The 16,545-nt window shown below is 41.2% G+C and overlaps 1 protein-coding gene across 8 annotated transcripts in view; it reads right to left on the bottom strand.

Moving 5' to 3' along the window:
• Positions 1-6,828, bottom strand: part of ZNF518A (zinc finger protein 518A) — a 37,141-nt gene extending 30,313 nt beyond the window's left edge. For 3 of the 8 annotated variants that reach the window (XM_033942483.1, XM_033942479.1, XM_033942487.1), the window contains exon 1: positions 6,648-6,828. The gene's annotated coding sequence lies outside the window, so the exon portion shown is untranslated. The other 5 variants (XM_033942484.1, XM_033942480.1, XM_033942485.1 and 2 more) reach the window with 3 other exon arrangements.
• Between the last annotated feature and the right edge of the window lie 9,717 nt (positions 6,829-16,545).

Below are 16,545 nucleotides of genomic sequence, written 5' to 3'. Positions count from 1 at the left end.
ACAGATTCTTCATCCTATTGGGAACTAAAAGAACGAGGGAGCACTCAGAGAAACTGAAAGGGGACAGGTTTAGAACCAATGCTAGGAAATTTTTCTTCACTCAGAGGGTGGTGGACACCTGGAATGCGCTTCTGGAGGATGTGATAGGACAGATTACATTAAGGGGATTCAAAGAGGGATTGGACAAGTTCCTGAAGGATACGGGGATTGAGGGATATAGATAGAGGTAGAGGTAGAGATAGGATCATGAAGGGTATAGACAGAAGAAACATGGGGATTAAAGGGTCTTAGACAAAGGATCACTTACAGGTCATGGACCTGATGGGCCACGATGGACCCCCTGGTCTGACCCAGCGGAGGCAACTTCTTATGTTCTTATTGCTTGCAAACTCGAAGACACACACTCAACAAAATTGGAATCCTATTGATCTACAGACTGCCCAACTCTCAATCAAGCTCTATCCCCAAAATGAGTGAAATAATAATGAACCTAACATGCCAGTACACTAAACTACTCATCCTTGGAGAGACATCAACCTCCCTTTCAAATCTACCAAGAACAAAGATGTCTTCAAACTTGAAGATTGTGACATCACGGTCATACCCTCAGGTCCCATCCATGAGAAAGAAAGGACATACCCTAGACATACTAGCATCAACCCCGCCAACCTTACAACTAACGCCAAATGGACCCCAACACCATGGACAGACCACTACTTACTAAACTTCTGCTAAAACTTCACAACTGAGAAGCAGAACAACAAGGCCACAAAGGAAGTGAAACTCGTGCGAAGAAAAACCAGACCAGACCTTTTCTGGAACTTAGTTGAGAATACCCTAACCCTTCTCTCCTTCAGACTGCACAACTATGCTAATGAGCTGGAACCAAGCCATTACCAAAGCATTGGACAAACTCACTCCCCTCCACCCTCACAAAACAAAACAAAATCATAACTCCCCCTGGTTCACCGAATCTCTGAGATTAGATAAACTATGCAGGCGTCTGGAAAATGGTGAAAAAGCGGAACACTAGAACACAGAACACTATGGCAAGAGGCAATAAACAAATACAAATACAACATATTGGAGGCCAAAAAGAACTACTACGCCAGCAAATTAGGCACCAAAACGCTGGATAACAAGAAACTATTTCACCTGGTGCGACAGCTCACAACCCCACTGGCTCAAGAACCAAAAGGACAACCCAACAAAATCAGCGCTCAGGATCTAGCAGACTTCTTTCTCAACAAAATCAAAACTCTACAATCAGAGGTAGCCAAATCAATCCCCACTGAGACACACATTCTTAGTGCATCTCAACACACCCCTGAACCCACCAAAGCAGACCAAATCCCCGACACAAAAAACTACTATCCAAACTATCCGCACGCTACAGCTCCTTAGACAACTGTCCCTCTTACCTTCTCACTGCCACCCCTGAACAAATCACCACCTGGATCACCAACCTACTCAATAGCTCCCTAAACCAAGGCCACTTGCCAAAGATAATGGGAAAGATAGCCCTCACTCCGATACCAAAATCACCAAAGGCAGATCTCTCTTCGGCTTCAAATTATAGACCTATCGCCGGCATACCCATTTTCACATAAATCATCGAGACCCACAAGAGTAAACAACTTACAATTTACATGGAGCAACATTCATGCCTCCACCCATCCCAATTCGGATTCCATCAACAACATAGCACCTTAATCACAAAAACCAAACAACTGCTCAGCACTGGATGCTAAGCAATAGTCCTCCAATTTGATATTTCAGCAGCCTTCGATTCAGTTAACCACCATCTACTGCTAACAAAACTATCAGAAATAGGCATAAGTGGCACAGTGCTAAAATGGCTCTCAGATTTCCTACAAAACAGAGAATATATCGTCAATAAGAGCGGAGAGATCTCCAACCCCTGGAAAGCCTTCTGTGGTGTGCCACAAGGCTGCCCACTCTCCCCCATCCTATTCAATCTCTTCATGAGCTCTCTAGGCAACATCAAATTCGAAGACGAAAGCATAATGTCCTATGCAGATGACATTTTTCTCCTTATTCCCACAACCAAAAATTAATCGGACGTATCCAACAAAATCTCACACAATAAAGAAAGAATCTAAAATTGGGCAACAACCAACAAACTGAAACTAAACACAACTAAAACCAAAGTTCCATACTTTCACACAGCCCAGCAAACGGAACCAACAAGCATCACCCTTCGATCAGGCAAAACGCTCTCCATAGACGAGTCCACCAAAATCCTAGGTTACATACCGGACTCCACTCTAACCATGGAACCTCAAATATCTAGTCTCCGAAAGAAATCCCTCTACACCCTGAGACAACTAAGACTAATCAAACCATACTTTCACCAACACCACTTTGCCTTAATCGTATAACTGATGATCCTACTACAACTGGATTACTGTAACTCCCATCTACGTGGGAATCAACACAGCTCTAATTCACAAAATGCAACTCATCCAAAACACTGCCGTAAGACTTATCTTCAACCTGAGAAAATATGACTGAGTCACAACCTTCATCAAACAATTGCACTGGCTACCCATCCCATCACGAATAACATTCAAAATATCTTGCATCATTCACTGCATACTTTATGGAAATCTGCGGCACCACTCATCCAGCTCTTCTCAATAGCATGGTCTACTCGCAAAACCCTCAACCGGATGCTACTAAATCTCCCATCCACAAAAGATCTTCACTACAAACGAGTTTTCCACTACATGCTTACCTTTCTAGGAGTAAAAACTTGGAATGGCGTTACAGAAATGACCACAACTGAACTTTGCCACATCATCTTCCAAAGAAAACTGAAAACCCATCTGTTCGACACTTAATCTCCTTTACCCTCTCCTCCTCCCCTTTCCCCTTCCCTCCCAACTCCACTCCCCCTCTTTTCTCTCCCCTCCCTCCTACCTATCCTCCTCCCCTCTCTCCCTCCTCTGCTCCCTCTCTTTCCCCTCTTGCCTCTCTTTAAAGTCGCCTTGAGCCTGTATAGGTATGCGTGACGCACAAATAGAAGATTAGATTAGATATAGTCCATCTAGCAGATGTTGCAGGGAAACTGCTGGATAAAGTGAATGTCAGAAAAATGGAGCAGGTCTAAAGAGTAAAATTGTTAGTCTAAGTGTTGATGGGTAGAGTAATGTCCACAATGATCCTGTTGTATGTGCTTGTATATCAGAAGAAGGGAAATGCTTTCTTACAGAAACAATTGATTTCTCAGGAAATGCACATACAGCAGAATAAAGAAGTAGCAACAAAAGCTATGTTAAAATATGAACAAAAATTCAAATGAAAAGAATGGGTGGAACAAAGCTAATGATCCCACAAGATGTTAGATGGAACTCTGTAGTGGAATGTTTTGAGAAGTATATCAAGAACTGGCCTATTGCTTTAAATGCTCTGAAGCTGCTCCAACTTTCATAGAATTCTATAAGCATCAGAACATTTAGTGCTTCGGGCTGCATTAGAAACTTCTACTGGGGCTTAGTAAATGGGTGGGTCAATTTCAAACACATTAAAAATAAAACAAGAGTGTTTTGTCTGATCACTCATATTTTCCACAAATGGTACACATCTTAAACAAAGTCTGCCAGGGATATATAAACTTATAAACACAACTTTATTTATTGGATTTTATTAAATGCCTTTTTATGATGAGATTCACCTAAAGCAGTTTACAATACACTGAACAATAATCAGGTACTCAAGTATTTTCCCTATCTGTCCCAGCAGGTTCACAATCTAACTGTGATACCTGGGGCGATGGATGGAGTAATCTAAGGAATTTTTTTTTTTTTTTACAGAAAGGGTGGTAGATGTGTGGAACAGTCTCCCAATAGAGGTGATGGAGACAGAGACTGTCTGATTTCAAGAAAGCCTGAGATAGTCACGTGAGATCTCTTAGACAGAGAAAGAGATAATGGTTACTGTGGATTGGCAGACTGGATGGGCCATTTGGCCTTGATCAGCCATCATGTTTCTATGATTAACAGAGAAATTGTCTAAAAAGTTGTCAATCACACTTAGAAGCCTATTACAGAATCACACCTAACTTAAAATGTAGGCACCTATAATATAGGCCAGGGTTTTAAAGACATACATTATAGGCACCTAAGTCCTTTCCTGCACCTAAACATGCCTACTTTGGAGTTAGGTACCACTAGGTGCCATGCAATAGGTGCCTATCTTTTGTAGAATCATGTCTAAGAAGATAGGTGCCTATCACCCAATTAATTTTTTTTTCAATTATGAACTTGTTAAAGTTCATAAATGAAGCCAAATTTACTAACTTAAGGCTCCTATTTATTTAAAAATTTCCACTAAGTGACTTGCCCAGAATCACAAGGAGCAGGCTGGGATCAAACTCACAACCTCAAGGTGCTGATGCAGTTCTAACCCCATACACACACATTAATACAGTAGCACATACAAATGTGGCAAATTTACAGGCACAAAACAAATGATCAACAATATGAAATTAAAAATAGATCGGTCATTTTGCAGTTACTGAGTTGTGCATAGCTTAGCTCAATGTATCGCAAACTGTGTGCCGTGACACACTGGCGAGGAGAGCCATCCATGCTGGCTGACTGCCTACAGGATGAACCTCTTGCTGCGAGAGGCACATCCTGTAGGAAGTCTGCCAGCGATGACTCTCCTCCAGAACGGCATCTCGTCTCTGCCCGCACCTCTGGGATCCCTCCACTGAAGCAGGGCGCAGCCAGATGTGCCCTCCGCACATGCGTGGACGTTAATGTGATGACGTCACATATGCGCATGGCATCATCGCATCAACGTCCGCGCTCTTCCGGATCCCTTCCAGCCGGGTACTGGATTTAGTGTGCCGCTGACTGGAAAGTTTGCAAGACACTGGCTTAGCTACAATCAATCATGACCCACAGTTTAGAAGTTTTTAAAAAAATAAAATACAATTGCTCTCCAAGAAAATTAAATTAGCTGTTAAAAAGTAGTTCAAACAAAATCATTAAAACACATTTAAATACAGAAGTACAGAAATTTAAATACAGAAATAATTTAAGTTAAGGCCTTGGAGCTCCCTAGTTGTGGGCATCTAAATCACTCCATTTCCTGCAAAATGTTAATATGTCAAATTATCAATACTATTCTCACAACACACTCTGAATTTAATCCAAGTTTCATCTGACATCCTGAACTTTAACTTTGACTTAGAAAGAAGGAAAAAATGTTCCCAGAGATGACTAGCACTACTATGCACTTAAGAACTTCCCCTGCTGCCAGGCCAAATGGATAAAGCAGCTCAAAGTCAAGAGATGGCATAGCAACACTGCAGAGGTAAGTTCAGTGTTGGCCATGGTTACCTTCTACCAGCCTCAATAGAGGATTAAAGGCTTTATCTTTGGTGGGAGGGGGAAAAAGGGCCACCTCTGAACATTTCTGCTTGAGAGCTCAATCAGAACTTCATTATGTCATATAACAGATTATCCAAATTTTACACTATCAACTTATCTGCCATTTGATCAATATTATTCACAGAGTAATTCCCATAGGTGTATTTCAGATTATTAAATTATATGTGCACAGTAACAAAAACAAGGTTTAAGCTACTTGTAACCCTATCTAAATATAAAATTTGTCAAAAGGGTTTTGAGTTTGTCTTCAATAGCTTTTCAGGTCAACGCTATGAAAAACTACCAATATCAACAGTCATTGCTTCAGAAACAAATACAATAATTTTAAATCTCACCTCAATTTAATGTAGTACTTGCATAAACAAACATTCTATTCCAATTCTATGAATTTTCATATATATATATATAGGATGTTAGCACACTATCATCTTTCATCAGCATGAATAACATGAGTCTTCATAAAGCTGGTGCACATTTTATTGGTTTAGAAAAGCCTAAATCACTATTTTTCAAGTTCTTAAATATAAATATCATTGTTAAATTGAAGGATAAACTAACTGGGTTAATATATAAGTTATATGCATTTGGACTGGTGCTTAACATATTTCAAGTTACATTTCCAACAATGCTCTGCATAGTCGTTCCATCTACTTCCAATGGACAGAAATTGGGCCCAAAATATAAAAGCTCATCATGAAAGCTATTATTTACAAGATGTAAAAAATACAAGTTTGTACAACTACCTCAATAGGTAAAACAGTGTTTGTTACATTTTTCCTACCAAAATGCAACTATTCTATAACATTATTTCGTGACACATTTAATTTAAAATATTGTTTGCAAATAGAAATCTATTTCCTACTTTCAGCTTGCGGACGAATACACAAATCATTGACTACTGCGGCTTAAATTACGATAACATTTTCGGATTAAAATCATAAAATGTATTAAAATATACATTTTAAGCACAGAAACGTCCACTCAACAGCTTCCATAAACTTTAAAAACTTTGTCCAACTAGTTTACTCGGCACTATTTTAGTGCCGTTTGAACGACGTCCCCCGCCCACGTACTGTGCCCAAAGTCAACGAAAGTTTCGTTTTCTTTTCATAGAATATGGCGAACCTGTTCCGCACAAGTTTTTCCTCAGACAGGAGGAAAGGCGTCTCCTCAAGAATCCGATCATTTGTTTGCATCCTACAACATCGCTCGTCTAAGAATTACCTTGTTTTTCTCAATTGCTTAGCGAGTCACTGTTGGCGGCCATGACAGTTACATCCGGGAATTGTTGCTCCTTTCGCAATTCCTCTAATGGACTGCTCACGGAGAGGCACTCTGCGGATGAATCTATACTTTACCTGGAAGTAGGCTGCTAGTACTGGCCTCGTGGTGAGGAGGAGGAGGAAGGGCAGGGGAAATAGATGGGGGGTGGGAGGCGTGAAGGAGCTGTTATTCGAGAAAGCAGCTCAAATAGCGTCTTTCAGTCCTATGGCCGATCTGCAGCCCTGACCAAAATTCTTTTGTTTTGCTAGAAAGAATGCATCCTAAGCAAGCTCATTGCTTCCATAACGTGCAGGATGTTTAGAAATATTTAAGTGACAACCAAGCAGTTCATGATTTTCCCCGAACAAAATTTTCATTTTTTAACATTTGCATTTAGAATGATGTTCGTCATTGAGGGTGCTTTATGCAGTGCTTTTAATCACAGCTAACCGTATTCATGGCAACATTTGATATTTACACTGTAACCAAAACATTCATAAGGTGGCTGAAATAGTCAAAGCGTTTATTAGCCTATCGAATTTGCTTCTTGAAAACAGATACTGAATATACAGAACATGTTTTCTATATCCAGGTTAAGAATTATGATTGCCATGTTAATGCACTTAAATATGTGAAAGTAAGAATCAAAAACCCAGTAAGTGATACTTCTTTATTGCACTGAGTTACCTTTTACTGGACCAACATAAAAGTATCACCTACAACTTGCTCATTGATTCTTATTTCTACCTATCTTTTCTCGAATAGGAAAGGGTATTTTTTTTATTTATATTTGAAATTGTAAACTAATTTAGCCTTTTCTCCAGAGAGATATGGGGCTGTTTGGGGCAACTACATCCAAAGTTTGTTTTAGTAGTAAGATTGAATCAGATTTATGAATGTAAATAGTCTAATAGTATTTTTAGTATCAAAACTGACATGACAAAACCAATGCAATTTTTGCATTGCAGTAACTCTAATATAAATATGACTTGCCTTGTACTTTTGGTATAGAAGTTTACAGAAGATCTAAGAATTAACATAAGGCCCTTTTTAGATTGAATATAGACATCAGAATTAAGGTTGGAATGTGCAGTTGCAGCAATATTCTAGAAAAGGATGTGCTGACATAGAGCCTTTCTAAAATACATTTAGATGTGCTGGTATGTGCTGTGCAAGCAGCTTTTTTTTACAAAGATACATATGAAACTTGGGGGAAATATGGCAACATACACATTACTGCTGACATACACCCATGTAAGAACTGCATTTTTGCAACTTAATACCTGGAAATGACAGCACTTACACATGTATATGCCTGCTATTTTACAAACCACATGTATACATGCTGCTAATTAATAATAAAGGCCACAATTTGTATTTCCGGTATTTTCTATTTGAAGAGGGAGATAGAAAAGGGGGATTGTGGGAAAGAACTCTTAACTCTTCCTGTAAAGGCCCTGCCCAGATGAGCACTTAATGGAAACCTACATGTTAGAAGGGAACAGCTGCAATGCTCGATGTTGAACTATTGGGGGGTCAAGCATGTGCATTCCCTTTATAAAATGGTGAATACTTATATAGATTTTTGACCTACCCAAACCACACCACAACATTACATTAGTTTCTTTTATTCCGCCAATACCTTGCGGTTCTAAGTGGATTACAAAAGGATGAGATTGTCATATCCAGAAGATTACAGGGAAGCTTTTGATTGGAACATTTATAGTCTGGTAATGAAGTGAGGTTATTGGTTGTATCAGAAAGTTGTCTTGATATATTTCTTGAATAACACCACACCATCTTGAGGATTTACACATGTAAATGCCAGCTTTCTGAAACTGGATTTTATATGTGTATGCAATAGATACATATAAATGACGGTGTTTTGAATTGTGAATAGGACTTCTGAAATAAGGGCGTTATATGAGCTTTCTACTAAAGAAACATCTCATTGCATTTACTGTATATTAACAATTTCATCCAAACAGGAAGAGATCTTCTGAACCTCTGGCATGAAGTTGTTCCACATAAAGAGGAAGAGGAAAAAAAGTTAAAAAAAAAAGTCAAGCAGAAATTTGTTTAATGTGATTCATGAAGGGATATTCATAGAAAAGTGCAAAGTATAAGAGCAATACACAAAAAAAAGGTATCAAGAAGTTAGAGAGGTCATGAGAAGCAGGCACATAACTAAGTATATCTACCATGACTTGCTTGAAGGTAGCCTTTAAAGTGTTTTATGTTTTATACTGTATATCTTGTTAAGAAAAAAGGATAAAAGCCCAAAGCTTAAATCCAAATCAGGAAAAAGGACAAAATTAAGAAGAAAAGTAGAAGTACAATCAGAATATCACGCCCTGGGACTATATTTCAAGTGAAAAGCATTAGAAGTGGAGCAAGAAGGGGGAGAAATTAGAGACAACTACACTAGTTTATCACTTAGGGAAAAAGATAACTATAATGGCTCATTTTAAAAAACACTTTAGATTTTAGTATAAGGATGCGCTTTCCTTTGATAGGACATGGGGAATTCCATTGATATTACCCATGTCTTTTCATGTTACTTTCAACAGCAAAACATGAAGTGTCATCAGGTTTTTGCAGAGTGTATTTTTTGAGTAGAGTGTGCACTATTTTCAAAGAAGATGTACACTTTCTGAAAGAGTATGCACCCTTAACAACATTGCTTCCTTAATAAAATTTAAAAAATGCTAAAACAAATTTTTTTTATAGTTCTCTATAGTAAAGCAAAACAAAGCATTTCCATAAACAACTTAAGGAAAGCCAGAACACAAATTTTTTTAAGCTGCACACCCCTATTTAATTACATTCTTGCAAGAAAATTTGAAAAGGAATAAAGATCTTAACTGAAAGATTCTAGTATTTACTCAGTTTTTAAAAACTGCTTAAGGCTTTGTATGTGTGGCTTTCTCCTTATCAGGAAAAAAAATATGTTCAGATTAAGAAAACATACTCTTAGTACCTACCACAAAATTTACAATTAGCTTGGTTACATAGATCAGAGGCCATACCACAGAACTTCAAAAATCAAGGTGCATAGCTTAAAACTCACCCTAGCTGACAGTGGGAGCTGAAAGAGTTCAGACTGCCATTTTGCCTTTTAATTACCTCTTTTTTAAAGGGAAGAAGGTAAAATGTCCTAGGGACAACCAGAAGAGAATCTGCAGGAGTCTGTGATTTGCCTAAAACAAGCTCAAATAATCCTAGGTGCCAAGTCACCATGATGCCTGGAAATTGCACCTATGTTCTTTCTAAACTGGACAATCACTCATGCATTCTAGGAGTGTCACTCACAAAAATACTTGCAAATCAAGAAAAATGTATGTGCACCTGACCAATCATTAGAGGGAGCATTGTTTGGCACCCTGGATTTCACGCCTGCACTTTATTTTCTTTTTTCCCCTTTATCGTTTTGTGCCACCCACCCAAAGAAACCTCTGTTTTCTTAGCTCTGCACTGCACAGTTTTGTTGACTGTGAGCTGGGCAGTGCAAGCTGAGCTGTTTGCATAGTCTAAAGGTTGGGTGCAAGTCTCCAGACCATGGGGCCAGCTTAAAGTTTCTAGACAGAGTGGCTCAAACTTACAGAACAAAATCATGTGTTGCAGAGCTAGGAAAACAGCTGTCTCTTCAAGGATGACATACGCAGCTACAGATAGCAAGGTGAAAAGGAACAGGTGACACGGCAGAGAGTCTGTGAGGTGCACCAAGCCCATTAGATGCCTGGAGGCAGGGATATCAAAGTAGACTGAAACCCTACCTTTTTGAAATAGCCTTCAACTTGTAACCCTACTTCCCTCTGCTCACCATTCTAACCAGTAGCTTACCACTCCCTAAATGTATCCCTAATAGTTATAGTAATAATAGTAGTAATAGCAATGCAGTGAGATGAGATCCTAGTGAACTGAGTTCAGTTCCCTCCACGGCTCCTTGTGACTTTGGGCAAGTCACCTACCCTCCATGGCCCCACTTAGATTGTGAGTCCACCAGGGACAGAAGTTCCAGTACCTGCAAAGAATGTGTACAGCACGGCATATGTCTAGCAATGATTAGTAGTAGTAGATCTGCTGGTTGTATGGTTGCAATAGTCCTCTCTCATAGATCTCCTGCAATTGCTAATCAGTGCAGCTAACCCAATTTCCATCCTTTTTCTACCAGTGATCTTTGTGTGTTTATCTCATGCTTTTTAACATTCCATTATTGTTTTGTCTCTATTTCACCAGCCATGCGGACCTTCCAGGCATCCACCAAGGATCATATGAAAATGTATTTGCTCATGATCCTGAGTCTTTCCTCTTAGAGCTTCACAATATGACCCCTAGTTCTAGAAATTCATTTCCATTTTTTTTTGTTTTTTTTTTTAAAGTGCACATCTTGAGCAATATTAATATTTTTAGGTATTTAAATTTCTCTTTCATATCTCCCCATCTCTCCTTTCTTTCCTGAGTTTCATCTCATATGACATGAGACACATCTGACACCATTTTGGTTGCCATGTCTTGGGGTAAAATTGATAGAGAAATGTTTCAGTTTTGCAACAGACAAAACAGGAGAAGCATGCACTGTGTAGCTGTTCTTGTACAACCCCACTCTTCCTGGACAAGTGGGTAGTCAATCCCACCTCGCGAGATCTCTTGTAGGAAGTTTCATTTACATATTTTTGACCATCTCCTCTTTCTTCAGGACTGCGCTCTGACTTCCAGTTGTCTTCCTACAAGTGAGACAGCAGGAGCTAATCTTTTCTGTTCATGTCTGTTTTTCTCCTCTTTCGGTAAAAGCTCACTCTACACGAGCCATAGCTTCCTCGTGGGCAGAATCTTTGGCAGTTTCCCCAGAAGAGAATTGTAGAGCTGCCACTTGGTGCGGCTTGCATATCTTTACGAAGTTTTACAGAATAGGCGTGGCAGCTAAGCAGGATTCTGCTTTTGGTTCTTCAGTTCTGGCAGCCGGCTCATCAGTCCCACCCTGAATTTGAGGTACTGCTCTGTTACGTCCCACTTGTCCAGGAATATAGTAGGATTGTACAAGAACAAAAGATTAGGTACTGCTTACCATTGCTAATCTTCTTTCCTGAAAATCCACACTCTATTCATTACATTAGTGATTTAATTCCGTGGATTACATAAGAGGTTATCTGGACATTTCCAGAAGAGTTACAGAGTTGAACAGGTTACTTCAGGGGACTTAAGAACTTCCTGTGGTGTTAGTTTGTTTTGATGGATTTCTTGAATAGCAGGGTTTTTATTTCTTTTCTGAAAGTTTTGTAGTCTGGAGTCGTAGTCAGTAGATTGGATAGTTGGCGGTCTAGTTTCGTTGCCTGTGTGGAACCCACCCTAGGAGTTTGCTGATTCACCAATTGTCTGCCTCAATAACTACTGGTAAGTTGGACCTTTGGTTCTTTGACCAGCCTTTCTAAGATTAACATCCAATCATATTGAGCACTTTGCCCTGGAGGGTTTTAGCTAATATGTCCCACCCTGTTAGTGCAGGCTGTGTCTCCTTGTTCTGATTTTATGGGTTATCAGTTTTCTGCAACCTGTTTTAATAGTTAATGATTGTTATGCAATTTTATTATATGATTTACCATATATAATCGAATATAAACTGATCTGAACATAATCTGAGGTAACTCTTTTTCCCCCCAAAAAGGAAAAAAGGTTGACTTGAATATAAACTGGGGGGAGGGGTAATATTCAAATGCAGTGCCCTGCCAGGCTCTGCTTCCAACCCTCTCATGCCTCCCTTGCCAGGCTCTGCATCCAGCCCCCCTCCCTCTCTGCTAGGCTCTGCACCCTGTTTGCCCTCACTGTTCTGCCAAGCTCTTCATCCCCCCTCCCTTACTCCCTCATCTCTGCACTCAGTCCTCCTCCCTCCTTGCCTTGCCAGGCTCTGCATTAGAGAATGACACGGGGAAAAAATCTGTCCCCGTCACCGCCCCGTCCCTGTCCCACCATCCTCTGCACCGCCCCGTCACCGCCGTTCCCTTCACCGCCCCGTCACCGTCACCACCATCCCTTTCACCGCCCCGTCACCGCCACTGCCATCCCATTCACCGCCCCTGCCATCCCATTCACCGCCCCGTCACCGTCCCCGCTGCATCCATATAAGCCTTAGTACTGTAATATTTAGCTAATTCCTTTCTTATAAATCAAAGTTCCTGCTGCTGAACTAGAGAAAGTGATGTTCAGCTGGCAGGGCTTTGTTTATAAATTTTTATCAACACAACTAATATACTACTTTATCCTAAAGCAAAAAATAAATAAATAAATAGAATTTTCTTTTCTACCTTTGTTGTCTGGTTTCTGCTTTCCTCATCTTCTCATTCAATTCCTTCCATCCACTGTGTATCTTCTCTCTGCATCTTCCATTTGCTGTTACTGTGCCTTTCCCTTCACCCCCCCCCCACCCCCACAATTGGTCTAGCACCCATCTTCCCTCTGCTCCCCCATAGTCTGGCATCTGTCTTCTTCCCACTCTGTCTTCCACATTTCCCTTCAGGGTCTGTTCCTCTCCACCCTCCTTCAATGTCTGTCCTATTCCTTTCCACCACCACCCTTCCCTCCCTCCTATACCATCTGTTCCTTTCTACCACCCTTCAGCTCCTCTCGCGTGGCCTATCTACCTTCCTCCCTCTTATTTTCATGGCACGTTACAATGTAATTTGTGCAAGCCACTGGGAGCCTGAGAGCTCGGTCCCTGTCCCATCCCCACAAACCATCTCGCTTCTGTGCTCCTATTTTCCCCATTTCTAATATCTCCCCTATGTGTCTGCCATTGCCCCCCCCCCCTGTGTCCATATACCATCCCCATGGCATGTCCCCTTTATGTCTCTGTCCCTATGCCCCAAGCACATAATTTCCCCTCTTTCTGTTACCTTCCTGTGTCCAGATTTCCCCTATCTTTCTCTTCCATACCATTGTGTCTTCTTTTCAACCTCTTCTAGCTTTTTTCCCTCTTTCTTCCCCCCCCCCCCCCGCCTGCTTCTAGCATCTGGCTCACCTGCCTGTCCTTCCCTTTCTTTCCTGCTGTGGGTTTTTCTTTCCGTCTTCATCCCCTTGGCCCAGAATCCTTTTCCCTTTCACTCCCTCCTTCCAGTTTGAGCCGGGAACACGGGCGATCGCACGATCCCCGCAGCCCACACCCGCCTGCCCAATCGATCCTAGTGATTAGCCAGCTCTCTCCCTTCTCCTCACCTTAGTTTGCAGGCTTTCTTTTTCGGCGACCTGCACATTTTCCCAAAAAGCCGCGCATGCGCGGCTGCTCAGTGTTCAATCTTCTGCTCTGCTGCAACTTCCTGTTTCCAGTTGCGTCAGAGCAGAAGATCGAAACCGAGCAGCAGCGGGTGCGCGGCTCTTTGATAGCGTGCGGGTCGCCGAAAAAGAAAACCTACAAACTAAGATGAGGAGAAGGGAGAGAGCTGGCTAATCACTAGGATCGATTGGGCAGGCGGGTGTGGGCTGCGGGGACTGCGCGATCCTTCATGCCTCACTGTGGGGACAAGACCATTCACCGCTCCACGGGGCGGTGAATGGCCTTGTCCCCGTCGCCGCAGCGACTGCTAGTTTTCGTTCCCTGTTTCGGCGGGTTACCCGCGGCTAAAAGCGGTGGCCGCGGGTAAACCACCACCGTGTCATTCTCTACTCTGCATCCATCCTCCTCCCTCACTCACTCTCCTGCCAGGCCTGCGAGAACTGCAGCAGGCAATTAGCTACCGGCTCTGAGATAAAAATAGTTAAAGTTGGCTGGGGCAGGAGACGGGAGGTATTGCTCCTGTCCCGGCCCACCATCAACCTGCAACAGGTTCAGGAAGGGGGGTGGATCAGCCCTGACCTGAATATAAACTGAGACCTCCATTTTTGGGCCTTTTTTTGCCCAAAAATTTCGATTTATATTCGAGTATATATGGTAACTTGATAGGAAGGCTCTTAACTAGTAAATTCCTGATGGTGGCTCCCAAGCTAATATTCAGTGGCACTTGAGTGGAGTGTGCCGCTAAATATCAGCTGTGACCATCCTGGAACTTTCCATTCTGTGGGTGGAGTTGGAGCGCTGCCAGTACTTGCCAGCTTGATGGCAATATTCAGTCCGCTAACTGGGTAAGTGCTCAGATAATGTTAAGGCAGCAAAAATGCTGTTCTAACTTATCTGAGCATTTATATGGGTACTAGGCCGAATAGTGTTAAGTACCTGGATAAATCCTAGTGGTCAGATAATCCAGTATTTAGCACTGGAATCTTGTAATATTTAATGCTCAATATTCAGGAATAAAAAATCTACATCTGCCGGTGTTTAAAGAAATGCTGACTTCCTCAAGCTAAATATTGACTGGTAGATTATAAATCCATTTAAGAACATAAGAATAGCCTTACTGGGTCAGACCAATAGTCCATCAAGCCTAGTAGCCTATTCTCATAATGACCAATCCAGGTCACTAATATCTGGCCATAACCCAAGGTGTAGCAATATTCCATGCTACCAATACAGGGCAAGCAGTGGCTTCCCCCGTGTCTTTCTCAATAACAGACTATGGACTTTTCCTACAGGAACTTGTCCAAACCTTTCTTAAAACCAGCTACGCGATCCGCTCTTACCACATCCTCTGCCAACACGTTCCAGAGCATAACTATTCTCCAAGTGAAAAAAAATTTCCTCCAATTGTTTTTTAAAGTATTTCCCTGTAACTTCATCGAGTGTCCCCTAGTCTTTGTAATTTTTGACGGAATGAAAAATCGATCTACTTGTACCCGTTCTACTCCACTCAGGATTTTGTAGACTTCAGTCATATCTCCCCTCAGCCGTCTCTTTTCCAAGCTGAAGAGCCCTAACTGTTGAAGTCTTTTCTCATACGAGAGGAGTTCCATCCCCTTTAGCATCTTGGTTGCTCTTCTTTGAACTTTTTCTAGCACCACTATATCTTTCTTGAGATAAGCAGACCACAATTGAAAGCAACACTCCAGATGAGGTCGCACCATGGAGCGATACAGAGGCATTACAACATTCCAAGTTTTCTTAACCATCCCTTTTAAAATAATTCCTAGCATCCCATTTGCTTTTTTGGCTGCCGCCACACATTGGGCAGAAGATTACATCGTATTATCTACGATGATACCCAGATCCTTTTCTTGGGCGCTAATCCCCAAGGTGGACCCTAGCATCCGGTAACTGTAATTCAGGTTATTCCACTAAGGACCAAATCTAAAATAGCACCCCCTCTTTTCGGTTCCCGGACCAGTTGCTCCAAGAAGCAGTTATTTATGACATCTAGGAATTTTACCTCCCTAGCACTCCCCTATGTAACATTTAACCAGTCAATGTTGGGGTAATTGAAATCAATTAGTATATTAAATTGAGAAGCAAATATTTTCAATCAAATATAAACAAAATAGTATCTGCTAGACACTTATTCCAGTCATATCCAGTAATTAACCCCTTTATAGTACATAGAGGAGCACCAAAAAGAATTGGAGAAAAAAGGAACCTCAGTTAAAGTGCTTGAACTCTCACCAGATTTAATTTCATTCAGGGTAAATACATCGCTGATTGAAATATTTCTTGAAATTGTGCTGCCAATACAAGCTAAACTGGAGAACGAAGAAAGATCACACCCCCTGTTGACGCCATCGCAGGGGTGTAACAAACAGCGATTGGATGTATAATACAAGTTGAGGCATCCGGAAGTTTAGGCGCCATTTTGAATTTTTTGATTTTGTGCGTTTGATTTTTATTCGCAAGAGCACTAGTTATGGTCTCTATATTTACCCCTGACGCAGCTAATTAATAGCGAAACGGGAACTCCCTGTTGGGTCTGAGGATGACTAGCAGCACAATATCGGAGGTATTACA

Source organism: Geotrypetes seraphini, chromosome 4 (genome assembly GCF_902459505.1).
Source record: "Geotrypetes seraphini chromosome 4, aGeoSer1.1, whole genome shotgun sequence".
In the NCBI taxonomy this organism is placed as follows: Eukaryota; Metazoa; Chordata; class Amphibia; order Gymnophiona; family Dermophiidae; genus Geotrypetes; species Geotrypetes seraphini.
The sequence above is the reverse complement of the archived record's forward strand: the minus strand, read 5'-3'. Positions and strand labels throughout refer to the sequence as shown.